Genomic DNA, 23,543 nt, shown 5'->3' on the forward strand with positions numbered 1-23,543 from the left:
GCGCGGGGGGCGTCGCTAGAGGGGCCGCCGCACCCCGTGCAGTTGTGGGGTATCGCTTCTCGGCCTTTTGGCTAAGATCAAGTGTAGTATCTGTTCTTATCAGTTTAATATCTGATACGTCCTCTACCCGAGGACCATATATTAATCTGATTTTTGGAACAGGGAGACGGAAGAGGGGCTTGCTCCGTCCGCTCCACGCATCGACCCGGTATTGCAGCGACTCCGGGAACGGTGCACATTCCTTTGACTGTGTAAGAAAAGAACCAACCCAGTGGAACTGACTGACTGACTGACTGACTGACTGACTGACTGACTGACTGACTGTGATGAAATCCTCCTTAGCAGAGCAGACGCAGCAGCAGGAGTCCTTGCCAGGTGTTTTGGCCAACCGCGCCACCTCCCTTTTCGGCCCCTTTTGGGTTTTCCCGCCCTTTTACTCTTTTTTTTTTTTTTTTTTTTTTTTTTTTTTTTTTTTTACACATTTAAATTTAAAGGGGATGTTGATACTGCCGTCTTGTTGCCACTGGGCAACGCCTTGGAGTCACCCTCACGTCCACGACCGGCGCCGTTCATGCTCTCCGTCCGGCGTGCCCTGTGGCAGCCATCGCTCGGGTTTCTCTTCATCTCGTACAAATCTTTCGCCTTTTACTAAAGATTTCCGTGGAGGGGAACTGCCCCGAGTTTACGGTATTTTTGGAAGCTCTGCTTCGGCGGAGCTGCACCTGCCTGTCCAAAGTCGAGCGTCGTGGTGTTTTGTTTTGCGGCGGCGGCGGCGGCGGTCCGCTTTTGCTGGCCCCGCCTCCCCCCGTAACCATGTGAGCGCGGGGGGCGTCGCTAGAGGGGCCGCCGCACCCCGTGCAGTTGTGGGGTATCGCTTCTCGGCCTTTTGGCTAAGATCAAGTGTAGTATCTGTTCTTATCAGTTTAATATCTGATACGTCCTCTACCCGAGGACCATATATTAATCTGATTTTTGGAACAGGGAGACGGAAGAGGGGCTTGCTCCGTCCGCTCCACGCATCGACCCGGTATTGCAGCGACTCCGGGAACGGTGCACATTCCTTTGACTGTGTAAGAAAAGAACCAACCCAGTGGAACTGACTGACTGACTGACTGACTGACTGACTGACTGACTGACTGACTGACTGTGATGAAATCCTCCTTAGCAGAGCAGACGCAGCAGCAGGAGTCCTTGCCAGGTGTTTTGGCCAACCGCGCCACCTCCCTTTTCGGCCCCTTTTGGGTTTTCCCGCCCTTTTACTCTTTTTTTTTTTTTTTTTTTTTTTTTTTTTTTTTTTTTACACATTTAAATTTAAAGGGGATGTTGATACTGCCGTCTTGTTGCCACTGGGCAACGCCTTGGAGTCACCCTCACGTCCACGACCGGCGCCGTTCATGCTCTCCGTCCGGCGTGCCCTGTGGCAGCCATCGCTCGGGTTTCTCTTCATCTCGTACAAATCTTTCGCCTTTTACTAAAGATTTCCGTGGAGGGGAACTGCCCCGAGTTTACGGTATTTTTGGAAGCTCTGCTTCGGCGGAGCTGCACCTGCCTGTCCAAAGTCGAGCGTCGTGGTGTTTTGTTTTGCGGCGGCGGCGGCGGCGGTCCGCTTTTGCTGGCCCCGCCTCCCCCCGTAACCATGTGAGCGCGGGGGGCGTCGCTAGAGGGGCCGCCGCACCCCGTGCAGTTGTGGGGTATCGCTTCTCGGCCTTTTGGCTAAGATCAAGTGTAGTATCTGTTCTTATCAGTTTAATATCTGATACGTCCTCTACCCGAGGACCATATATTAATCTGATTTTTGGAACAGGGAGACGGAAGAGGGGCTTGCTCCGTCCGCTCCACGCATCGACCCGGTATTGCAGCGACTCCGGGAACGGTGCACATTCCTTTGACTGTGTAAGAAAAGAACCAACCCAGTGGAACTGACTGACTGACTGACTGACTGACTGACTGACTGACTGACTGACTGTGATGAAATCCTCCTTAGCAGAGCAGACGCAGCAGCAGGAGTCCTTGCCAGGTGTTTTGGCCAACCGCGCCACCTCCCTTTTCGGCCCCTTTTGGGTTTTCCCGCCCTTTTACTCTTTTTTTTTTTTTTTTTTTTTTTTTTTTTTTTTTTTTTACACATTTAAATTTAAAGGGGATGTTGATACTGCCGTCTTGTTGCCACTGGGCAACGCCTTGGAGTCACCCTCACGTCCACGACCGGCGCCGTTCATGCTCTCCGTCCGGCGTGCCCTGTGGCAGCCATCGCTCGGGTTTCTCTTCATCTCGTACAAATCTTTCGCCTTTTACTAAAGATTTCCGTGGAGGGGAACTGCCCCGAGTTTACGGTATTTTTGGAAGCTCTGCTTCGGCGGAGCTGCACCTGCCTGTCCAAAGTCGAGCGTCGTGGTGTTTTGTTTTGCGGCGGCGGCGGCGGCGGTCCGCTTTTGCTGGCCCCGCCTCCCCCCGTAACCATGTGAGCGCGGGGGGCGTCGCTAGAGGGGCCGCCGCACCCCGTGCAGTTGTGGGGTATCGCTTCTCGGCCTTTTGGCTAAGATCAAGTGTAGTATCTGTTCTTGACAACTAGGACTACCCGAGACAGCGATGGCGGTGTCTGAGGCGGATGCGGTGGATGTGGTGCCGAAGTACGCCATGCAATTCTGGATCCCGAAGCTGCGGAGGGAGGAGTTTTCCAGGGAGCTGTTTGGAGCGGCAATCGTGAAGGGGCTGCTGAGGGCAACAGATAAGGAGGTGTTGTGCCTGCTGGCGTCGACGGTGGGTTACGACGTGACCTTCCGGTCGCCGGTGGATATGTTGGTCGCGGTTCGGCAGTGGAAGGAGGCTGGGGAAGGTCTACGGGTCGGCACGGTGGAGTTTGGACTGCGAATGAGGTTCTGGCGTCCGAAGAATACCGTGGTGGTGCAGGTCTTCAACCCCCACGTGCTGGAAGAGGATGTCCGTTGTCTGCTGGGGCGGTACTGCACGGAGGTGCCGCAGGGACGGCGCGTCGTGGATGTGAACGGCTTCTGGACGGGGAAGTGGTCGTACTCCGTGATGTTTCGGTCAGAGGGGGATCGCCAGGTGAGGCCTCCTTTCGCCTTCATGCTGGGGTCTGATAGAGGGAGGATTATCACTCCGGACTTGCCAAGTGAGTGTTGGGGTTGTGGGAGTGTGGGGCATTTGCGGAGTCAATGCACTGTGCTGGCTTGTTTGCGGTGTGGGTCGAAGGAACACTTGGTGAAGGACTGCAAGAAGTTGAGGGAATGTTCTTTGTGTGGGGCGACGGATCACCTTTTTGGGGGCTGTGGCAAGCGGAGGAGTTACGTGGCTGCTGTGTTGAAGGGCTGTGAATATTGTGGGGGGACAGATCATGTACCTTCGGCTTGTGCCAAGTGGAAGAAGTTCCAGGAGGCTGAGCGGCTGGTGCGCCAGGGGGGGGCTTCCACTGTGCCGGTGGGGGCCTCTGCTGTGCCCGCGGGGGTGAAGACGGTGCCGGCTGGTGCGACGGTGGCAAGAGCGAGTGGAGTGGAGGCGCCTGCGGCGTCTCTTGGAGGTTCGGGAGCTGGGCAGCTAGGTAGCCAAGATGGCTGCTTGGTGGCTAAGGCTACGGCTAGGCCGCATGGCAAACAAGATGGCCGCCGGGAGGCTGGTGCTGGTGGGCGGAGAGTGGACGACTGGGCGGAGGCCTCTGCTTCCCAGGAAGCGGAGATGGCAGAGCTGGCGGTGAAGGCGTCGGGGGCAGTGAAGCGCCCCCTGCAGGACGGGAGTGAAGGTGGGTCGCCGGGGACTCCGGTCCGCCGGTGCAAGGGTGGGGGCGGGGTCTCTGTCTCTAACAGGTTGGAGGCCCTGCTGGTGGAGGACGGTGGTGTTGGATCCATGGAGGTGGCGGCATCTAGTGGTGAGGAGGAGTCGGACGGGTCGACAGGCTCTGTGAGGGAGGGGAGTCCTTCCCCTTCTCCCCCTTCTTCGGGGGACTTGCTGGGGTGGGATGAGGTCAATTTGAAAAGGACTACTGGGATGTTGGACTGATTGGGGTTGCGGGTTGTGTTGGGATGTTGATGTTGCTGTTGTTGGGTTGTGTGGGGGTGGATTAAAAGTGTACTGTGGGTGGACGTGTTGGTTTTGTGTATGTGTGTCTTGACATTTTTTTGTTTTTTTGGCTGGGCCTGTGTGCCCGAGCTCCTTTATGTACCTGGTGCCTTGGGGCCTGCGTGCCCATTTTACCACAGCCTCTAGTCTAGTCTTCACTTCTTTCTGTATCTTTTGTGTGTTATATGTATCTTCTGTGTGTTTGTTTTTCAAGGCTGGTGGGACCTCTGTGCCGCATAGGACCAGCGCCCTCTGTGGTGGTGGTATGGCACGCCAAGTGTCTTCCTATGTGGTCTGTTATGGCTTATGTGAATAATAAAAAAAAAAAAAAAAAAAAAAAATCTGTTCTTATCAGTTTAATATCTGATACGTCCTCTACCCGAGGACCATATATTAATCTGATTTTTGGAACAGGGAGACGGAAGAGGGGCTTGCTCCGTCCGCTCCACGCATCGACCCGGTATTGCAGCGACTCCGGGAACGGTGCACATTCCTTTGACTGTGTAAGAAAAGAACCAACCCAGTGGAACTGACTGACTGACTGACTGACTGACTGACTGACTGACTGACTGACTGACTGTGATGAAATCCTCCTTAGCAGAGCAGACGCAGCAGCAGGAGTCCTTGCCAGGTGTTTTGGCCAACCGCGCCACCTCCCTTTTCGGCCCCTTTTGGGTTTTCCCGCCCTTTTACTCTTTTTTTTTATTTTTTTTTTTTTTTTTTTTTTTTTTACACATTTAAATTTAAAGGGGATGTTGATACTGCCGTCTTGTTGCCACTGGGCAACGCCTTGGAGTCACCCTCACGTCCACGACCGGCGCCGTTCATGCTCTCCGTCCGGCGTGCCCTGTGGCAGCCATCGCTCGGGTTTCTCTTCATCTCGTACAAATCTTTCGCCTTTTACTAAAGATTTCCGTGGAGGGGAACTGCCCCGAGTTTACGGTATTTTTGGAAGCTCTGCTTCGGCGGAGCTGCACCTGCCTGTCCAAAGTCGAGCGTCGTGGTGTTTTGTTTTGCGGCGGCGGCGGCGGCGGTCCGCTTTTGCTGGCCCCGCCTCCCCCCGTAACCATGTGAGCGCGGGGGGCGTCGCTAGAGGGGCCGCCGCACCCCGTGCAGTTGTGGGGTATCGCTTCTCGGCCTTTTGGCTAAGATCAAGTGTAGTATCTGTTCTTATCAGTTTAATATCTGATACGTCCTCTACCCGAGGACCATATATTAATCTGATTTTTGGAACAGGGAGACGGAAGAGGGGCTTGCTCCGTCCGCTCCACGCATCGACCCGGTATTGCAGCGACTCCGGGAACGGTGCACATTCCTTTGACTGTGTAAGAAAAGAACCAACCCAGTGGAACTGACTGACTGACTGACTGACTGACTGACTGACTGACTGACTGACTGTGATGAAATCCTCCTTAGCAGAGCAGACGCAGCAGCAGGAGTCCTTGCCAGGTGTTTTGGCCAACCGCGCCACCTCCCTTTTCGGCCCCTTTTGGGTTTTCCCGCCCTTTTACTCTTTTTTTTTTTTTTTTTTTTTTTTTTTTTTTTTTTTTACACATTTAAATTTAAAGGGGATGTTGATACTGCCGTCTTGTTGCCACTGGGCAACGCCTTGGAGTCACCCTCACGTCCACGACCGGCGCCGTTCATGCTCTCCGTCCGGCGTGCCCTGTGGCAGCCATCGCTCGGGTTTCTCTTCATCTCGTACAAATCTTTCGCCTTTTACTAAAGATTTCCGTGGAGGGGAACTGCCCCGAGTTTACGGTATTTTTGGAAGCTCTGCTTCGGCGGAGCTGCACCTGCCTGTCCAAAGTCGAGCGTCGTGGTGTTTTGTTTTGCGGCGGCGGCGGCGGCGGTCCGCTTTTGCTGGCCCCGCCTCCCCCCGTAACCATGTGAGCGCGGGGGGCGTCGCTAGAGGGGCCGCCGCACCCCGTGCAGTTGTGGGGTATCGCTTCTCGGCCTTTTGGCTAAGATCAAGTGTAGTATCTGTTCTTATCAGGTGGACTACCAGAGACAGCGATGGCGGTGTCGGAGGCGAATGTGATGGAGGTGGTGCCGAAGCATGCAATGCAGTTTTGGATCCCGAAGCTGCGGAGGGAGGAGTTTTCGAGGGAGCTTTTTGGAGCGGCGATCGTGAAGGGGCTGCTGGGGGCAACGGACAAGGAGGTGCTGTGCCTGCTGCCGTCGACGTTGGGCTACGACGTAACCTTCCGGTCGCCGGTGGACATGTTGGTGGCGGTTCGGCGGTGGAAGGAGGCTGGGGAAGGACTACGAGTCAACAGATTGGAGTTTGGAATACGGATGAGGTTTTGGCGTCCGATGAATGTCGTGGTGGTCCAGGTCTTCAACCCCCACGTGCTGGAGGAGGATGTTCGGTGTTGGCTGGGACGGTATTGCACGGAGGTACCGCAGGGACGGCGTGTCGTGGACAGCAACGGCTTCTGGACGGGGAAGTGGACGTATCACGTGCTGTTTCGGTCAGAGGGGAATCGCCAGGTGCGGCCTCCCTTCGCCTTCAGTTTGGGGCCTGACAGAGGGAGGATTGTTATTCCGGACTTGCCAAGTGAGTGTTGGGGTTGTGGGAGTGCGGGGCACTTGCGGAGTCAATGTACTGTGCTGGCTTGTTTGCGGTGTGGGTCTAAGGAACACTTGGTGAAGGACTGTAAGAAGCTACGGGAATGTTCTTTGTGTGGGGCGACGGACCATCTTTTTGGGGGCTGTGAAAAGCGGAGGAGCTACGTGTCGGCGCTGGTGAAGGGCTGTGAGTATTGTGGAGGGAAGGATCATCAGCCTGCGGCTTGTGCCAGGTGGAAGAGTTTCCAGGAGGCGGAGCGGCTGGTACGCCAGGGGGGGGATCCCACTGTGCCGGTGGGGGCCTCTTCTGTGCCCGCGGGGGTGAAGACGGTGCCTGTTGGTGCGACGGTGGCAAGAGCGAGTGGAGTGAAGGCGCCTGCGGCGTCTCTTGGTGGTTCGGGAGCAGGGCAGCGAGGTAGCCAAGATGGCTGCTTGGTGGCTACGGCTACGGCTAGGCCGCATGGCAGTCAAGATGGCCGCTCGGTGACTGGTGCTGGTGGGCGGAGTTTGGACGACTGGGCTTCTGCTTCTGCTTCCCAGGAAGCGGAGATGGCTGAGTCGGCGGTGAAGGCGTCGGGGGCAGTGAAGCGCCCCCTGCAGGACGGGAGTGAAGGTGGTTCGCCGGGGACTCCGGTCCGCCGGTGCAAGGGTGGGGGCGGGGTCTCCGTCTCTAATAGGTACGAGGCCCTGCTGGTGGAGGACGGTGGTGATGGGTCCATGGAGGTGGCGGCGTCTAGTGGCGAGGAGGAGTCGGACGGGTCGACAGGCTCTGTGAGGGAGGGGATTTCTTCCCCTTCCCCCCCTTCTTCGGGGGACTTGCTTGGGTGGGATGAGGGGAATTTGAAAAGGACTACTGGGATGTTGGACTGATTGGGGTTGTGTTGGGTTGTTGATGTTGTTGTTGTTGGGTTGTGTTGGGGTGGATTAAAAGTGTACTGAGGGTGGACGTGTTGGTTTTGTGTTTGTGTGTCTTGACATTTTTTTTGTTTTTGGCTGGGCCTGTGTGCCCGAGCTCACTTGTGTACCTGGTTCCTTGGGGCCTGCGTGCCCATTTTACCACAGCCTCTAGTCTAGACTTCACTTCCTTCTGTATCTTTTGTGTGTTATATCTTGTGTTTGTTTTTCAAGGCTGGTGGGACTACTGTGCCGCATAGGACCAGCACCCCCTGTGGTGGTGGCATGGCATGTCAAATGTCTTTCTATGTGGTGTGCTATGGCTTATGTGAATAATAAAAAAAAAAAAAAAAAAAAAAATCTGTTCTTATCAGTTTAATATCTGATACGTCCTCTACCCGAGGACCATATATTAATCTGATTTTTGGAACAGGGAGACGGAAGAGGGGCTTGCTCCGTCCGCTCCACGCATCGACCCGGTATTGCAGCGACTCCGGGAACGGTGCACATTCCTTTGACTGTGTAAGAAAAGAACCAACCCAGTGGAACTGACTGACTGACTGACTGACTGACTGACTGACTGACTGACTGACTGACTGTGATGAAATCCTCCTTAGCAGAGCAGACGCAGCAGCAGGAGTCCTTGCCAGGTGTTTTGGCCAACCGCGCCACCTCCCTTTTCGGCCCCTTTTGGGTTTTCCCGCCCTTTTACTCTTTTTTTTTTTTTTTTTTTTTTTTTTTTTTTTTTTTTACACATTTAAATTTAAAGGGGATGTTGATACTGCCGTCTTGTTGCCACTGGGCAACGCCTTGGAGTCACCCTCACGTCCACGACCGGCGCCGTTCATGCTCTCCGTCCGGCGTGCCCTGTGGCAGCCATCGCTCGGGTTTCTCTTCATCTCGTACAAATCTTTCGCCTTTTACTAAAGATTTCCGTGGAGGGGAACTGCCCCGAGTTTACGGTATTTTTGGAAGCTCTGCTTCGGCGGAGCTGCACCTGCCTGTCCAAAGTCGAGCGTCGTGGTGTTTTGTTTTGCGGCGGCGGCGGCGGCGGTCCGCTTTTGCTGGCCCCGCCTCCCCCCGTAACCATGTGAGCGCGGGGGGCGTCGCTAGAGGGGCCGCCGCACCCCGTGCAGTTGTGGGGTATCGCTTCTCGGCCTTTTGGCTAAGATCAAGTGTAGTATCTGTTCTTATCAGTTTAATATCTGATACGTCCTCTACCCGAGGACCATATATTAATCTGATTTTTGGAACAGGGAGACGGAAGAGGGGCTTGCTCCGTCCGCTCCACGCATCGACCCGGTATTGCAGCGACTCCGGGAACGGTGCACATTCCTTTGACTGTGTAAGAAAAGAACCAACCCAGTGGAACTGACTGACTGACTGACTGACTGACTGACTGACTGACTGACTGACTGTGATGAAATCCTCCTTAGCAGAGCAGACGCAGCAGCAGGAGTCCTTGCCAGGTGTTTTGGCCAACCGCGCCACCTCCCTTTTCGGCCCCTTTTGGGTTTTCCCGCCCTTTTACTCTTTTTTTTTTTTTTTTTTTTTTTTTTTTTTTTTTTTACACATTTAAATTTAAAGGGGATGTTGATACTGCCGTCTTGTTGCCACTGGGCAACGCCTTGGAGTCACCCTCACGTCCACGACCGGCGCCGTTCATGCTCTCCGTCCGGCGTGCCCTGTGGCAGCCATCGCTCGGGTTTCTCTTCATCTCGTACAAATCTTTCGCCTTTTACTAAAGATTTCCGTGGAGGGGAACTGCCCCGAGTTTACGGTATTTTTGGAAGCTCTGCTTCGGCGGAGCTGCACCTGCCTGTCCAAAGTCGAGCGTCGTGGTGTTTTGTTTTGCGGCGGCGGCGGCGGCGGTCCGCTTTTGCTGGCCCCGCCTCCCCCCGTAACCATGTGAGCGCGGGGGGCGTCGCTAGAGGGGCCGCCGCACCCCGTGCAGTTGTGGGGTATCGCTTCTCGGCCTTTTGGCTAAGATCAAGTGTAGTATCTGTTCTTATCAGTTTAATATCTGATACGTCCTCTACCCGAGGACCATATATTAATCTGATTTTTGGAACAGGGAGACGGAAGAGGGGCTTGCTCCGTCCGCTCCACGCATCGACCCGGTATTGCAGCGACTCCGGGAACGGTGCACATTCCTTTGACTGTGTAAGAAAAGAACCAACCCAGTGGAACTGACTGACTGACTGACTGACTGACTGACTGACTGACTGACTGACTGACTGTGATGAAATCCTCCTTAGCAGAGCAGACGCAGCAGCAGGAGTCCTTGCCAGGTGTTTTGGCCAACCGCGCCACCTCCCTTTTCGGCCCCTTTTGGGTTTTCCCGCCCTTTTACTCTTTTTTTTTTTTTTTTTTTTTTTTTTTTTTTTTTTTTACACATTTAAATTTAAAGGGGATGTTGATACTGCCGTCTTGTTGCCACTGGGCAACGCCTTGGAGTCACCCTCACGTCCACGACCGGCGCCGTTCATGCTCTCCGTCCGGCGTGCCCTGTGGCAGCCATCGCTCGGGTTTCTCTTCATCTCGTACAAATCTTTCGCCTTTTACTAAAGATTTCCGTGGAGGGGAACTGCCCCGAGTTTACGGTATTTTTGGAAGCTCTGCTTCGGCGGAGCTGCACCTGCCTGTCCAAAGTCGAGCGTCGTGGTGTTTTGTTTTGCGGCGGCGGCGGCGGCGGTCCGCTTTTGCTGGCCCCGCCTCCCCCCGTAACCATGTGAGCGCGGGGGGCGTCGCTAGAGGGGCCGCCGCACCCCGTGCAGTTGTGGGGTATCGCTTCTCGGCCTTTTGGCTAAGATCAAGTGTAGTATCTGTTCTTATCAGGTGGACTACCAGAGACAGCGATGGCGGTGTCGGAGGCGAATGCGATGGAGGTGGTGCCGAAGCATGCAATGCAGTTTTGGATCCCGAAGCTGCGGAGGGAGGAGTTTTCGAGGGAGCTTTTTGGAGCGGCGATCGTGAAGGGGCTGCTGGGGGCAACGGACAAGGAGGTACTGTGCCTGCTGCCGTCGACGGTGGGCTACGACGTAACCTTCCGGTCGCCGGTGGACATGTTGGTGGCGGTTCGGCGGTGGAAGGAGGCTGGGGAAGGTCTACGAGTCGACACTTTGGAGTTTGGAACACGGATGAGGTTTTGGCGTCCGATGAATGTCGTGGTGGTCCAGATCTTCAACCCCCATGTGCTGGAAGAGGATGTTCGGTGTTGGCTGGGACGGTACTGCACGGAGGTACCGCAGGGACGGCGTGTCGTGGACAGCAACGGTTTCTGGACGGGGAAGTGGACGTATCGTGTGCTGTTTCGGTCAGAGGGGAATCGCCAGGTGCGGCCTCCCTTCGCCTTCATGTTGGGGCCTGACAGAGGGAGGATTGTTATTCCGGACTTGCCGGGTGAGTGTTGGGGTTGTGGGAGTGTGGGGCATTTGCGGAGCCAATGTACTGTGCTGGCTTGTTTGCGGTGTGGGTCTAAGGAACACTTGGTGAAGGACTGTAAGAAGCTAAGGGAATGTTCTTTGTGTGGGGCGACGGACCATCTTTTTGGGGGCTGTGAAAAGCGGAGGAGTTACGTGTCGGCTCTGGTGAAGGGCTGTGAGTATTGTGGAGGGAAGGATCATCAGCCTGCGGCTTGTGCCAAGTGGAAAAGTTTCCAGGAGGCTGAGCGGCTGGTGCGCCAGGGGGGGGCTTCCACTGTGCCGGTGGGGGCCTCTTCCGTGCCCGCGGGGGTGAAGACGGTGCCGGCTGGTGCGACGGTGGCAAGAGCGAGTGGAGTGAAGGCGCCTGCGGCGTCTCTTGGTGGTTCGGGAGCTGGGCAGCGAGGTAGCCAAGATGGCTGCTTGGTGGCTAAGGCTACGGCTAGGCCGCATGGCAGTCAAGATGGCCGCTTGGGGACTGGTGCTGGTGGGCGGAGTGTGGACGACTGGGCTTCTGCTTCTGCTTCCCAGGAAGCGGAGATGGCTGAGTTGGCGGCGAAGGCGTCGGGGGCAGTGAAGCGCCCCCTGCAGGACGGGAGTGAAGGTGGTTCGCCGGGGACTCCGGTCCGCCGGTGCAAGGGTGGGGGCGGGGTCTCCGTCTCTAATAGGTACGAGGCCCTGCTGGTGGAGGACGGTGGTGATGGGTCCATGGAGGTGGCGGCGTCTAGTGGCGAGGAGGAGTCGGACGGGTCGACAGGCTCTGTGAGGGAGGGGATTTCTTCCCCTTCCCCCCCTTCTTCGGGGGACTTGCTTGGGTGGGATGAGGGGAATTTGAAAAGGACTACTGGGATGTTGGACTGATTGGGGTTGTGTTGGGTTGTTGATGGTGTTGTTGTTGGGTTGTGTTGGGGTGGATTAAAAGTGTACTGAGGGTGGACGTGTTGGTTTTGTGTGTGTGTGTCTTGACATTTTTTTTGTTTTTGGCTGGGCCTGTGTGCCCGAGCTCACTTGTGTACCTGGTTCCTTGGGGCCTGCGTGCCCATTTTACCACAGCCTCTAGTCTAGACTTCACTTCCTTCTGTATCTTTTGTGTGTTATATCTTGTGTTTGTTTTTCAAGGCTGGTGGGACTACTGTGCCGCATAGGACCAGCACCCCCTGTGGTGGTGGCATGGCATGTCAAATGTCTTTCTATGTGGTGTGCTATGGCTTATGTGAATAATAAAAAAAAAAAAAAAAAAAAAAAAAAAAATCTGTTCTTATCAGTTTAATATCTGATACGTCCTCTACCCGAGGACCATATATTAATCTGATTTTTGGAACAGGGAGACGGAAGAGGGGCTTGCTCCGTCCGCTCCACGCATCGACCCGGTATTGCAGCGACTCCGGGAACGGTGCACATTCCTTTGACTGTGTAAGAAAAGAACCAACCCAGTGGAACTGACTGACTGACTGACTGACTGACTGACTGACTGACTGACTGACTGTGATGAAATCCTCCTTAGCAGAGCAGACGCAGCAGCAGGAGTCCTTGCCAGGTGTTTTGGCCAACCGCGCCACCTCCCTTTTCGGCCCCTTTTGGGTTTTCCCGCCCTTTTACTCTTTTTTTTTTTTTTTTTTTTTTTTTTTTTTTTTTTTTTTTACACATTTAAATTTAAAGGGGATGTTGATACTGCCGTCTTGTTGCCACTGGGCAACGCCTTGGAGTCACCCTCACGTCCACGACCGGCGCCGTTCATGCTCTCCGTCCGGCGTGCCCTGTGGCAGCCATCGCTCGGGTTTCTCTTCATCTCGTACAAATCTTTCGCCTTTTACTAAAGATTTCCGTGGAGGGGAACTGCCCCGAGTTTACGGTATTTTTGGAAGCTCTGCTTCGGCGGAGCTGCACCTGCCTGTCCAAAGTCGAGCGTCGTGGTGTTTTGTTTTGCGGCGGCGGCGGCGGCGGTCCGCTTTTGCTGGCCCCGCCTCCCCCCGTAACCATGTGAGCGCGGGGGGCGTCGCTAGAGGGGCCGCCGCACCCCGTGCAGTTGTGGGGTATCGCTTCTCGGCCTTTTGGCTAAGATCAAGTAGCAGAGATAGCGATGGTGGCCATTGAAACGTGGACGGGGATCCCGAAGTATGGAATTCGGTTCCTGGTGCCGGTGGAGAAAAGGGAGATGGTGACTCGGGAGGTATTCGGAGCACAGATTGTCAAGGAGCGGCTTCGGATGACGGACAAGGAGGTGCTGTGCCTGCAGGGAGCGGTGGATGGGACCTGTTTTGATTTGACCTTCCGGACGATGGCGGGGATGACCGAGGGGTATCGGCGGTGGACGATTCCGTCTGGGAAAATCGTGGCGGCGGAGGGGATGTGTGCGGCGAAGTGGGGCGCGACCAACACAGTCATCGTGCAGGTCTTTAACCCCCACGTGCTGTTGGAGGATGTCTGGAGCTTTTTGGAACGGTACTGCGTGGACCTGTCGGATGGGCAGCGGATTTTGGACACTAATGGATTTTGGACGGGAAAGTGGAGCTTCGTTGCGGGCTTTCGTTCGTCGGGGGGTCGTGTGGTGCGGCCTCCCTACGCGTTTGCTCTGGGACCTGACCGGGGGAGAGTGTTCATACCGGACTTGCCAAGTGAGTGCTGGGGGTGTGGGGGTGTGGGGCATTTACGTGGGGAATGTAATGTGAAGTCATGTTTGCGCTGTGGGGCTGTGGGACACGTGGTGAAAGATTGTGTTAAGTTGAAGGAGTGTGTTTTATGTGGGGGCACTGATCATTTGTTTGCTGGGTGTGCTAAACGGCGTAGCTATGCTGGGGTGGTGACTGGCGCTGCGGGGGCTCCTGCTCTTGGTACGGGGGCTCCCGCGGTGTCGGGTGAGGGGAAGCAGAGGCCTGCAAAGACGGTGCCGGTGGTGGAGAAGACGGGGACTGGGAGTGGAGTGTTGGTGCCGGTGCCTGCTGTGTCGGCTGGTGGTGTGGTGGCTGGGCCGCAGGGTAGCCAGGTTGGCTGCTCGGCTGCTACGGCTACCGCTAAGCCGCATGGCACCCAAGATGGCCGTCCTAAGGTCAAAGGTGTGGCTGGGTTGGAGGTCGTGGAGGGCGTGGCTGTGGGGAAGACGGTGGAGTCCAGCTGGGCGGATGCTTCTGCTTCGCAGGAGCAGGAGATGGTGGAAGTGTCGGCGGCGGCGGGGGCAGTGAAGCGCCCTCTAGTGGATGGGAGGGCAACGGCAGGTCCTGTGAGCCGGCAGAAGGTGGAGACGACTGTGGTTGTACCGGTGGGGGCTCCGCCCCCGGTGGTCGGAGGTGGAACTGCACAGGGGCTAGGGAGGGGGGAGAGGCCGCCCCCTACTGTTCAGGTGGGGGGATGGGACGTGGAGAGCGTAAAGCGGACGATGGGTTTGGGTTGATGTGTTTTGTGTGATGGGGTTGTGTATCTGTGTTTCTGTGTTTGTGGGTGTGCTGGTTTGATGTATTGGGTGGATTAAACAGTGTGTTGTGGGTGGGTAAGGTTTTTCGTATATGTGTGTATGTCATTCACTGTGTTTGGCCGGGCCTGTGTGCCTGGGTCGTTGTTATGTTATGTTATGTGTTATTGTTTATGGCAGCAGCCTCTAGCTTAGCTTAAACTTAAACTTCCTTCTGTATCTTTTGTGTGTTGTGTGTATCCTGTGTGTATCTCCTGTGTGTTGTATTTTCAAGGCTGCTTCGCACTGTTTATATTCAATAAAAAAAAAAAATCTGTTCTTATCAGTTTAATATCTGATACGTCCTCTACCCGAGGACCATATATTAATCTGATTTTTGGAACAGGGAGACGGAAGAGGGGCTTGCTCCGTCCGCTCCACGCATCGACCCGGTATTGCAGCGACTCCGGGAACGGTGCACATTCCTTTGACTGTGTAAGAAAAGAACCAACCCAGTGGAACTGACTGACTGACTGACTGACTGACTGACTGACTGACTGACTGACTGACTGTGATGAAATCCTCCTTAGCAGAGCAGACGCAGCAGCAGGAGTCCTTGCCAGGTGTTTTGGCCAACCGCGCCACCTCCCTTTTCGGCCCCTTTTGGGTTTTCCCGCCCTTTTACTCTTTTTTTTTTTTTTTTTTTTTTTTTTTTTTTTTTTTTACACATTTAAATTTAAAGGGGATGTTGATACTGCCGTCTTGTTGCCACTGGGCAACGCCTTGGAGTCACCCTCACGTCCACGACCGGCGCCGTTCATGCTCTCCGTCCGGCGTGCCCTGTGGCAGCCATCGCTCGGGTTTCTCTTCATCTCGTACAAATCTTTCGCCTTTTACTAAAGATTTCCGTGGAGGGGAACTGCCCCGAGTTTACGGTATTTTTGGAAGCTCTGCTTCGGCGGAGCTGCACCTGCCTGTCCAAAGTCGAGCGTCGTGGTGTTTTGTTTTGCGGCGGCGGCGGCGGCGGTCCGCTTTTGCTGGCCCCGCCTCCCCCCGTAACCATGTGAGCGCGGGGGGCGTCGCTAGAGGGGCCGCCGCACCCCGTGCAGTTGTGGGGTATCGCTTCTCGGCCTTTTGGCTAAGATCAAGTGTAGTATCTGTTCTTATCAGTTTAATATCTGATACGTCCTCTACCCGAGGACCATATATTAATCTGATTTTTGGAACAGGGAGACGGAAGAGGGGCTTGCTCCGTCCGCTCCACGCATCGACCCGGTATTGCAGCGACTCCGGGAACGGTGCACATTCCTTTGACTGTGTAAGAAAAGAACCAACCCAGTGGAACTGACTGACTGACTGACTGACTGACTGACTGACTGACTGACTGACTGTGATGAAATCCTCCTTAGCAGAGCAGACGCAGCAGCAGGAGTCCTTGCCAGGTGTTTTGGCCAACCGCGCCACCTCCCTTTTCGGCCCCTTTTGGGTTTTCCCGCCCTTTTACTCTTTTTTTTTTTTTTTTTTTTTTTTTTTTTTTTTTTTTACACATTTAAATTTAAAGGGGATGTTGATACTGCCGTCTTGTTGCCACTGGGCAACGCCTTGGAGTCACCCTCACGTCCACGACCGGCGCCGTTCATGCTCTCCGTCCGGCGTGCCCTGTGGCAGCCATCGCTCGGGTTTCTCTTCATCTCGTACAAATCTTTCGCCTTTTACTAAAGATTTCCGTGGAGGGGAACTGCCCCGAGTTTACGGTATTTTTGGAAGCTCTGCTTCGGCGGAGCTGCACCTGCCTGTCCAAAGTCGAGCGTCGTGGTGTTTTGTTTTGCGGCGGCGGCGGCGGCGGTCCGCTTTTGCTGGCCCCGCCTCCCCCCGTAACCATGTGAGCGCGGGGGGCGTCGCTAGAGGGGCCGCCGCACCCCGTGCAGTTGTGGGGTATCGCTTCTCGGCCTTTTGGCTAAGACAGCGGTCGACTCGCGGTGAGAGGAAGGCGGTCCTTACCTTGTGGTGGTTTGGACACTCTCATCCGGGAGTTATATTGGTTTTGTGTGTTTTTTCTGTCTCAAAAATTACTGTTTTTTCGTTTTGTTTTTTGTACTGTTTTGTGTTTTTTGTCTCTTTTAACAGGTCCAAGCAGCTGCCTCTTCCTTTGGAAGTTCCTTTTAAAACAGCAGGCCCAGGTAAGCGCTGTTTAGCTCCTTTTTATTGTGTGGTTTTTAGCTTGTTTTAGCCTAGCCTTTTAGCATAGCTTTTTAGTTAATTTATTGTCTTAAGTATTTATAGTTTTAGTGGTTTTAGTTTAGGTTTAGGCTGGTGGTGCCTCCACCATGTCGGCTGCTCGTGCTGGCATGAGGAGGCACCACAGCGTACGTTTTAATTTCGTGTCAAGAAATGGAAGACTTATGGAGATGTCCAGACTGGACTTTTCAAGAAAGTGTGTCCAACAAATGCTTGGTTTTAATGCTAGTGAACTGAATTGTTTGGTGACTCTGCCTGGGAACAAAGGATTTGATGTTAGCTTTCGCTCGGCTTCACTGCTTAATAGTTTTTGGCAACGGTTTGTTACTTGTAAAGACCAGCTCTCCATGTTTGAAGTTGAGAAACTTTCGGACAATTCACAAAAAGTGGTGATTGTTAGAATGTTCAATGAAACTGTGACTGGGGAAGACATTAGCACATGGCTGGCTAGATTTTGCGCGGTTCGTAGCCCACCAGTTAAGGTTTTGGACGAGGACGGCATTTGGAACTGCTCGTGGAGAGTTCCCATTAAACAATGGGAAGACCCGAGCAGTTACCTAGGCCTCCGTCAGATTCCGTCTATGATTGTGTTGGGAGAGAACCGGGGCTACATTCATTACCAAGGGATGCCTAAGCTGTGTCGCAAATGCGGCCAGCTTGGGCATCTTGCCGAAGCGTGCCAGGAAATTGTATGCAGGAAGTGTAGAGAAATTGGGCATCTTTTCGAAGATTGCACAAATGGCAGAAAGTGTAATCTCTGTGGAGTTTCATCCCATCTCTACAGAGATTGCCCTAGCTCTTTTGCCAACAAGCTAAAGGCTACCAAAATGGCCGCCATGGCCGCCCGGCCGCATGGCCCAGAACAAGAACAGGAAGAGAAGGACGAAATGGAGGAAGGGGTGGTCCCTGAAGTTTTGGAGGGAAACCTCCAGTCAGCTTCAGGGACTAGCCGGGCGGCTACGAGCAAAGCTAACACCCAGGCAGAGTCAGAGCACGGATTGGAGGCCACACCCTCCCAGCTGGGAAAGGAGATGGAGCAGGCGGAGGAGGAGCCTGAAGGAGAAAAGGAAGCCCCGCCTCCCGAAACCGCTGAGGAGGTGAGTGTGGCCTCTGAGGGGGTTGAAGCACCTGCTTCACTCCCCAATGCGCAGCATAAGAGACCTTTAGAATCTCCTCTGTCAGAAATGACAGAGAAGAAAAACCGGGTGATACTGTCTTCAGATAGTTCCTCTTCGGAAGATCTGAATCGACTGTGGCCCGGTGGACGTGAAGTGTCTTTTATGCGGATGGCGCTCAGAGCATCCACGCCAAGGGCAACGCAAGAGTTTTTCTCTGCCGAGCCCGACGCTGGAGACACCAGTGACCCTTCTGGACCAAATTCAATGGTCATAAAGGAGGAGCAGGTGTCACAGGAGATCAACCCCGGTTGATCTCCACTTGTTTTAAAAACATGTCTCTGTAGTGTTTTAACTCTGTCGTGTTCATTTTTATCATACTGCTCATGAGTCTCACAATCTCAACAATCAATGTAAGAAGTGTGAAAACTCTAGTGAGAGCTCAGAGCATTTTATCCCTGTTGAGCACTCTGAATGCAGATATATTTCTGCTGCAAGAGTGCTCCTTGCCTTTTTTAAACAATTACAGCAAGTGGGAACAGATGTGGACCCCGGGACCCTCCGTGTGGAGCGGGTCCAATTTTAACAGAGCGGACGGGGTCGCCATCTTGATCAAGAATCCACACATCTCGGTGAAGGGCAGCACGGTGGTGAGACCCGGGCGGGCCCTTTTAACCCACTTGACTGTTTTAGACAGGGATTTTAATGTTCTTAATGTGTATGGTTTTAATGATAAACACGACCGACATGACTTTTTAGAAGAGCTGCAGCCCCACATGCTAGGGAGGGCTCCCCTAGTGGTCGGAGGGGATTTTAATTGTGTTTTAAGCAGACAGGATAGAAAGAATGTAGGGGAAGATTTTAAGGTAGATAAGACATCTGTACTTTTAAAGAATATAGTTAGGGATTTTAATTTAGTCGACTGCTACAGAAAAGTGCATCCACGGGAGGAGGGCTTCACCTGGCACAGTGGTGACGGCGCCCGAGCCTCCCGTATCGACTATGTTTTAACAAGAGACTGCCCGCCCACGGATGCTACATTGTCCCCTATGTTCTTTTCCGATCACTGCATGCTCTCCTGCACCCTTTCACTCCCCACAGGTGTGACGGTAGGTGGAGGGCTGTGGAGGCTAAACTGTTCCCTGTTACAGGATGAGGAGATAGTCAGAGAATACAGGGAGCAGTTCAGCCTCTGGCAGACCCTCCAAGACCTTTTCGATACACGTGCACAATGGTGGGAGATGGTGAAGGGAAAGACCAAGACTTTTTTTAAGATTAAAGGTAGAGACAAAAGAGAGAGAGAGAGGAGGTGCATGTTGGGGCTGCAAAAGAGACTACAGAGGTATTTTAACCTTTTAAACATGGGTTTTGATTTTAATGAAGAAATCAAGAAGGTAAGAAAAGAAATGTCAGTTTTAGCCGAATTCAAAAGTAAAGGAACAATTTTAAGAAGCAAAGAAAGAGAAACAGAAGAAGGAGAAAAATGCACCAGGTACTTTTTTAAGAAAATAATATCAAGAGGGGGTGGGATAATGAAGATAAAAAATGATGGGAGGGAAGAAAATTGTACAGAGGGGATTTTAGAAATTATACAACTGTTTTACCAAGACCTGTACTCCGAGAAAGAGGTGCATGAGGAGGTGATGGAGGAAGTTTTAGAGTTTTTAAATAAAACTCTTAACAGTCAACAAGTTTTAACAGAGGATTTTACATTGGTTGAGCTTTTAAAATGTCTTAAAGGTTTTAAAACAGAAAAATGCCCGGGAGAGGATGGGCTCCCCGTGGAATTTTATGTTACCTTTTATGACATTTTAGCCAACGACATGCTGACTGTTTTTAAAGAATTTGAAGAACTTGACAGACTTCCAGACAGCTTTAGATCAGGGATAGTTTCTTTACTATATAAAAAAGGCGACAGGACTGACCTTAAAAACTGGAGACCCATAACGCTTTTAAACTGTGATTGTAAACTTTTTAGCAGACTTTTAGCTTTACGCATGTCGACTGTTTTAGAGGACGTGATCCACCCGGATCAAGTCTGTGCCGTCCCTGGAAGGAGGATCACGGACAGCCTAGTGCTGGTCCGAGACGCCATCTGTTTTGCGAGAGACAGAAATATTAGGCTTTTAGTGCTAAATTTAGATTTTGAGAAAGCTTTTGATCGGGTCTCGCACCAGTACCTTTTAAAGGTACTGCAAAAAATGGGTTTTCCAGGGAGGTTTTTAAAGTGGGTGGGATTGCTGTATAAAGACATCAACAGCAAAATTCGAGTAAATGGGCACCTAACCAATGCGATAAATGTTCGCTCTGGCGTCCGCCAGGGGTGTCCTTTATCCCCACTCCTGTTCGTTGCGTGCATCGAGCCGCTGGCACAGATATTGAGAAAGGACAAATGGATCAAAGGACTGGACTTGCCAGGTGGACTGACTGCGACTTGCGCACTTTACATGGACGACGTGACCCTTTTATTGAATGACTTTTTATCGGCCCAAAGAGCACTCGACTTGACTGACTGGTACGGAAGGGCCTCGGGCGCCAAGCTCAACAGGGGCAAGTCCGAGGCCCAGCTCTTTGGGCCGTGGGGTGACGTAAGACCAGATCTGGCAGTAGATTTTAAACAGACAGACATAAAGATTTTAGGTATTAAATTTGACAATGAGGGTGGTGGACGGGGCAACTGGACTGACGCGTTAGGGAAAGTGAGACAACGACTGGGGTTCTGGGGACTAAGACAGTTGACGTTTGAAGGTAAGGTTTTAATCTTCAAAGCAGTTATCTTACCTTTGTTTTTATTACTGTGTTCTGTTTTTAGCCCCCCCAGGAGCTTTCTTTTAGGTGTGGAGAGAGCGGTGTTTTATTTCATGTGGGGGTCCAAGTGGGAAAGACTAAGGAGGGAGGTCCTGAAGAAAAGACCTGAGAACGGAGGAAAGGGCCTCCCAGACCCCCACCTGTTTTTAGGAGCCCATTTCACCGCCCTCCACATCAGATACGCGACGGCCCCATCCGGAGACAGCAAGACAACAGCCCTGGCACGGTTCTGGATGGGGTCGTACCTGAGAAAACTGAAAATTTTAAATACTGATCTTAAACGTCCAGTTGCTTTTAACCTGCCCCCTCAATATGTTTTTATCAAAAAGTTTTTAATGAGATTTGACTTAGAGGGGCAGGATGTCACCATTTTAACTAAAGCAAAATCTCTTGTCTCCCTTGTGCAGGACCGGGAAGCAGTGAGCCCCGTTCCCGGCCTCACACTCAGTGAGGCCAAGCAGGCTTGGAGGAACGCTGCCCACCCCGCCCTCCAGAACAAGCTGAAGGATCTGGCGTGGATGGCGCTCCATGAGGTCCTCCCGGTCAGAGCCGTGATGCACTCCCGGGGCATGGCCAGAATCAACACCTGCCCGCGGCCAGGATGCGGCCAACCTGAGACCGTGCGGCACCTGCTCTGGGAGTGCGGCGTGGCGAGGGACCTGTGGGCCGATACCGGCCCCCTGCAATGCCCGAGCCTGCCAGCAGGGGAGGTCCCCCCAAGCTACCATCTAGTGGTCAGCGGGGTGGGCCAGGGCGCCACCACCATCCCAGCCGCCGACTTCGCCGCGCTATGGCTCACCCTAAACTGCATAAAAGCCGCACTGTGGACCTCCCGCAACCTGCTGGTGGGGAAGCGCGTGACGGTGCCCCTGCCAGCGTTACGGCGGCTGGTGACATCTACGCGGCAGGAGGCGCCGCACGTCGCCATTCGGAGGAGGGGGCCGGGGTCACTAACAGAAGGTTCCCGCCCCCCACGGCTGCTGGCTCCCGCCGAAGCACCCCCACCACTACCATCACGGGACGGAGCAGCGGGCGGAGGGGAGGACCTCCACTGGGCGCATCCGCGCTTGCCTCGCTCTTCTGGAGAGCGGGGTGGAGCCTCTTGTTAGTGGCTCACCCCAGTCTGGCACAACGGAGACCTTTTAATTGACTCTTATTGCATTTTATTACATTTGGAACTCTTTTAAAAGCGTGGACTTTTAACATCCTTTTACACAAACATGAACTTTTAAAACACACATGGACTTTGCACACACAGACACAGTTTTAAAACAAAAATGGCTTTTATAGACAAATGATTTTATTTTTGTAAAAAAGGTGCTGTGAAAAATTATGAAAATGTAAAATGTGAAATGAAAATGCAAAATGTGAAAAGAATGAAAACCATGTGATGTGATGATAATGCGATGAAATGATGAAAGAAAAATGAAAATGTACCACAAAGAAAATCCATGAAATGTAACAAAACAAATCAAAATGTAATGCAAAAACATGAGTTTGTGACAATAAAAGTTTTCCAAAGGAAAATCTGTTCTTATCAGTTTAATATCTGATACGTCCTCTACCCGAGGACCATATATTAATCTGATTTTTGGAACAGGGAGACGGAAGAGGGGCTTGCTCCGTCCGCTCCACGCATCGACCCGGTATTGCAGCGACTCCGGGAACGGTGCACATTCCTTTGACTGTGTAAGAAAAGAACCAACCCAGTGGAACTGACTGACTGACTGACTGACTGACTGACTGACTGACTGTGATGAAATCCTCCTTAGCAGAGCAGACGCAGCAGCAGGAGTCCTTGCCAGGTGTTTTGGCCAACCGCGCCACCTCCCTTTTCGGCCCCTTTTGGGTTTTCCCGCCCTTTTACTCTTTTTTTTTTTTTTTTTTTTTTTTTTTTTTTTTTTTTACACATTTAAATTTAAAGGGGATGTTGATACTGCCGTCTTGTTGCCACTGGGCAACGCCTTGGAGTCACCCTCACGTCCACGACCGGCGCCGTTCATGCTCTCCGTCCGGCGTGCCCTGTGGCAGCCATCGCTCGGGTTTCTCTTCATCTCGTACAAATCTTTCGCCTTTTACTAAAGATTTCCGTGGAGGGGAACTGCCCCGAGTTTACGGTATTTTTGGAAGCTCTGCTTCGGCGGAGCTGCACCTGCCTGTCCAAAGTCGAGCGTCGTGGTGTTTTGTTTTGCGGCGGCGGCGGCGGCGGTCCGCTTTTGCTGGCCCCGCCTCCCCCCGTAACCATGTGAGCGCGGGGGGCGTCGCTAGAGGGGCCGCCGCACCCCGTGCAGTTGTGGGGTATCGCTTCTCGGCCTTTTGGCTAAGATCAAGTGTAGTATCTGTTCTTATCAGTTTAATATCTGATACGTCCTCTACCCGAGGACCATATATTAATCTGATTTTTGGAACAGGGAGACGGAAGAGGGGCTTGCTCCGTCCGCTCCACGCATCGACCCGGTATTGCAGCGACTCCGGGAACGGTGCACATTCCTTTGACTGTGTAAGAAAAGAACCAACCCAGTGGAACTGACTGACTGACTGACTGACTGACTGACTGACTGACTGACTGACTGTGATGAAATCCTCCTTAGCAGAGCAGACGCAGCAGCAGGAGTCCTTGCCAGGTGTTTTGGCCAACCGCGCCACCTCCCTTTTCGGCCCCTTTTGGGTTTTCCCGCCCTTTTACTCTTTTTTTTTTTTTTTTTTTTTTTTTTTTTTTTTTTTTACACATTTAAATTTAAAGGGGATGTTGATACTGCCGTCTTGTTGCCACTGGGCAACGCCTTGGAGTCACCCTCACGTCCACGACCGGCGCCGTTCATGCTCTCCGTCCGGCGTGCCCTGTGGCAGCCATCGCTCGGGTTTCTCTTCATCTCGTACAAATCTTTCGCCTTTTACTAAAGATTTCCGTGGAGGGGAACTGCCCCGAGTTTACGGTATTTTTGGAAGCTCTGCTTCGGCGGAGCTGCACCTGCCTGTCCAAAGTCGAGCGTCGTGGTGTTTTGTTTTGCGGCGGCGGCGGCGGCGGTCCGCTTTTGC

The 23,543-nt window shown here is 53.2% G+C and overlaps 25 non-coding genes and 4 pseudogenes across 25 annotated transcripts; all 29 read left to right on the forward strand.

Annotated features, from left to right (window-relative positions):
• Window positions 1-51: 51 nt before the first annotated feature.
• LOC121683319 lies at window positions 52-242 on the forward strand. The gene has a single exon (XR_006022742.1). It is a non-coding gene; the product is annotated as a U2 spliceosomal RNA (small nuclear RNA).
• A 362-nt stretch (window positions 243-604) lies between these two features.
• Window positions 605-718, forward strand: LOC121681468. Its single transcript, XR_006022147.1, has one exon. It is a non-coding gene; the product is annotated as a U5 spliceosomal RNA (small nuclear RNA).
• A 152-nt stretch (window positions 719-870) lies between these two features.
• On the forward strand, window positions 871-1,061 carry LOC121683322. Its single transcript, XR_006022743.1, has one exon. It is a non-coding gene; the product is annotated as a U2 spliceosomal RNA (small nuclear RNA).
• Window positions 1,062-1,427: 366 nt separating this feature from the next.
• On the forward strand, window positions 1,428-1,541 carry LOC121681472. Its single transcript, XR_006022148.1, has one exon. It is a non-coding gene; the product is annotated as a U5 spliceosomal RNA (small nuclear RNA).
• A 152-nt stretch (window positions 1,542-1,693) lies between these two features.
• LOC121683329 lies at window positions 1,694-1,884 on the forward strand. Its single transcript, XR_006022744.1, has one exon. It is a non-coding gene; the product is annotated as a U2 spliceosomal RNA (small nuclear RNA).
• A 363-nt stretch (window positions 1,885-2,247) lies between these two features.
• LOC121681476 lies at window positions 2,248-2,361 on the forward strand. The gene has a single exon (XR_006022150.1). It is a non-coding gene; the product is annotated as a U5 spliceosomal RNA (small nuclear RNA).
• A 152-nt stretch (window positions 2,362-2,513) lies between these two features.
• LOC121684661 lies at window positions 2,514-2,636 on the forward strand (annotated as a pseudogene).
• Window positions 2,637-4,370: 1,734 nt separating this feature from the next.
• Window positions 4,371-4,565, forward strand: LOC121683959. The gene has a single exon (XR_006022970.1). It is a non-coding gene; the product is annotated as a U2 spliceosomal RNA (small nuclear RNA).
• Window positions 4,566-4,930: 365 nt separating this feature from the next.
• Window positions 4,931-5,044, forward strand: LOC121681482. Its single transcript, XR_006022151.1, has one exon. It is a non-coding gene; the product is annotated as a U5 spliceosomal RNA (small nuclear RNA).
• Window positions 5,045-5,196: 152 nt separating this feature from the next.
• On the forward strand, window positions 5,197-5,387 carry LOC121683332. Its single transcript, XR_006022745.1, has one exon. It is a non-coding gene; the product is annotated as a U2 spliceosomal RNA (small nuclear RNA).
• A 362-nt stretch (window positions 5,388-5,749) lies between these two features.
• On the forward strand, window positions 5,750-5,863 carry LOC121681488. Its single transcript, XR_006022152.1, has one exon. It is a non-coding gene; the product is annotated as a U5 spliceosomal RNA (small nuclear RNA).
• Window positions 5,864-6,015: 152 nt separating this feature from the next.
• On the forward strand, window positions 6,016-6,188 carry LOC121684626 (annotated as a pseudogene).
• A 1,667-nt stretch (window positions 6,189-7,855) lies between these two features.
• LOC121683931 lies at window positions 7,856-8,049 on the forward strand. The gene has a single exon (XR_006022957.1). It is a non-coding gene; the product is annotated as a U2 spliceosomal RNA (small nuclear RNA).
• Window positions 8,050-8,415: 366 nt separating this feature from the next.
• On the forward strand, window positions 8,416-8,529 carry LOC121681495. Its single transcript, XR_006022153.1, has one exon. It is a non-coding gene; the product is annotated as a U5 spliceosomal RNA (small nuclear RNA).
• A 152-nt stretch (window positions 8,530-8,681) lies between these two features.
• Window positions 8,682-8,872, forward strand: LOC121683335. Its single transcript, XR_006022746.1, has one exon. It is a non-coding gene; the product is annotated as a U2 spliceosomal RNA (small nuclear RNA).
• A 361-nt stretch (window positions 8,873-9,233) lies between these two features.
• Window positions 9,234-9,347, forward strand: LOC121681505. Its single transcript, XR_006022156.1, has one exon. It is a non-coding gene; the product is annotated as a U5 spliceosomal RNA (small nuclear RNA).
• Window positions 9,348-9,499: 152 nt separating this feature from the next.
• LOC121683340 lies at window positions 9,500-9,690 on the forward strand. The gene has a single exon (XR_006022748.1). It is a non-coding gene; the product is annotated as a U2 spliceosomal RNA (small nuclear RNA).
• A 366-nt stretch (window positions 9,691-10,056) lies between these two features.
• LOC121681510 lies at window positions 10,057-10,170 on the forward strand. The gene has a single exon (XR_006022157.1). It is a non-coding gene; the product is annotated as a U5 spliceosomal RNA (small nuclear RNA).
• A 152-nt stretch (window positions 10,171-10,322) lies between these two features.
• On the forward strand, window positions 10,323-10,495 carry LOC121684642 (annotated as a pseudogene).
• Window positions 10,496-12,162: 1,667 nt separating this feature from the next.
• Window positions 12,163-12,362, forward strand: LOC121684041. The gene has a single exon (XR_006023006.1). It is a non-coding gene; the product is annotated as a U2 spliceosomal RNA (small nuclear RNA).
• A 365-nt stretch (window positions 12,363-12,727) lies between these two features.
• Window positions 12,728-12,841, forward strand: LOC121681513. Its single transcript, XR_006022158.1, has one exon. It is a non-coding gene; the product is annotated as a U5 spliceosomal RNA (small nuclear RNA).
• A 1,804-nt stretch (window positions 12,842-14,645) lies between these two features.
• Window positions 14,646-14,829, forward strand: LOC121683578. The gene has a single exon (XR_006022835.1). It is a non-coding gene; the product is annotated as a U2 spliceosomal RNA (small nuclear RNA).
• Window positions 14,830-15,195: 366 nt separating this feature from the next.
• On the forward strand, window positions 15,196-15,309 carry LOC121681517. The gene has a single exon (XR_006022159.1). It is a non-coding gene; the product is annotated as a U5 spliceosomal RNA (small nuclear RNA).
• A 152-nt stretch (window positions 15,310-15,461) lies between these two features.
• On the forward strand, window positions 15,462-15,652 carry LOC121683345. Its single transcript, XR_006022750.1, has one exon. It is a non-coding gene; the product is annotated as a U2 spliceosomal RNA (small nuclear RNA).
• Window positions 15,653-16,014: 362 nt separating this feature from the next.
• LOC121681521 lies at window positions 16,015-16,128 on the forward strand. The gene has a single exon (XR_006022161.1). It is a non-coding gene; the product is annotated as a U5 spliceosomal RNA (small nuclear RNA).
• Window positions 16,129-22,012: 5,884 nt separating this feature from the next.
• LOC121683602 lies at window positions 22,013-22,184 on the forward strand (annotated as a pseudogene).
• A 354-nt stretch (window positions 22,185-22,538) lies between these two features.
• On the forward strand, window positions 22,539-22,652 carry LOC121681525. Its single transcript, XR_006022163.1, has one exon. It is a non-coding gene; the product is annotated as a U5 spliceosomal RNA (small nuclear RNA).
• A 152-nt stretch (window positions 22,653-22,804) lies between these two features.
• Window positions 22,805-22,995, forward strand: LOC121683357. The gene has a single exon (XR_006022759.1). It is a non-coding gene; the product is annotated as a U2 spliceosomal RNA (small nuclear RNA).
• Window positions 22,996-23,357: 362 nt separating this feature from the next.
• Window positions 23,358-23,471, forward strand: LOC121681528. Its single transcript, XR_006022164.1, has one exon. It is a non-coding gene; the product is annotated as a U5 spliceosomal RNA (small nuclear RNA).
• The last annotated feature ends 72 nt before the right edge of the window (window positions 23,472-23,543 follow it).

This window comes from Alosa sapidissima, chromosome 1 (genome assembly GCF_018492685.1).
Source record: "Alosa sapidissima isolate fAloSap1 chromosome 1, fAloSap1.pri, whole genome shotgun sequence".
NCBI classification, from domain to species: domain Eukaryota; kingdom Metazoa; phylum Chordata; class Actinopteri; order Clupeiformes; family Clupeidae; genus Alosa; species Alosa sapidissima.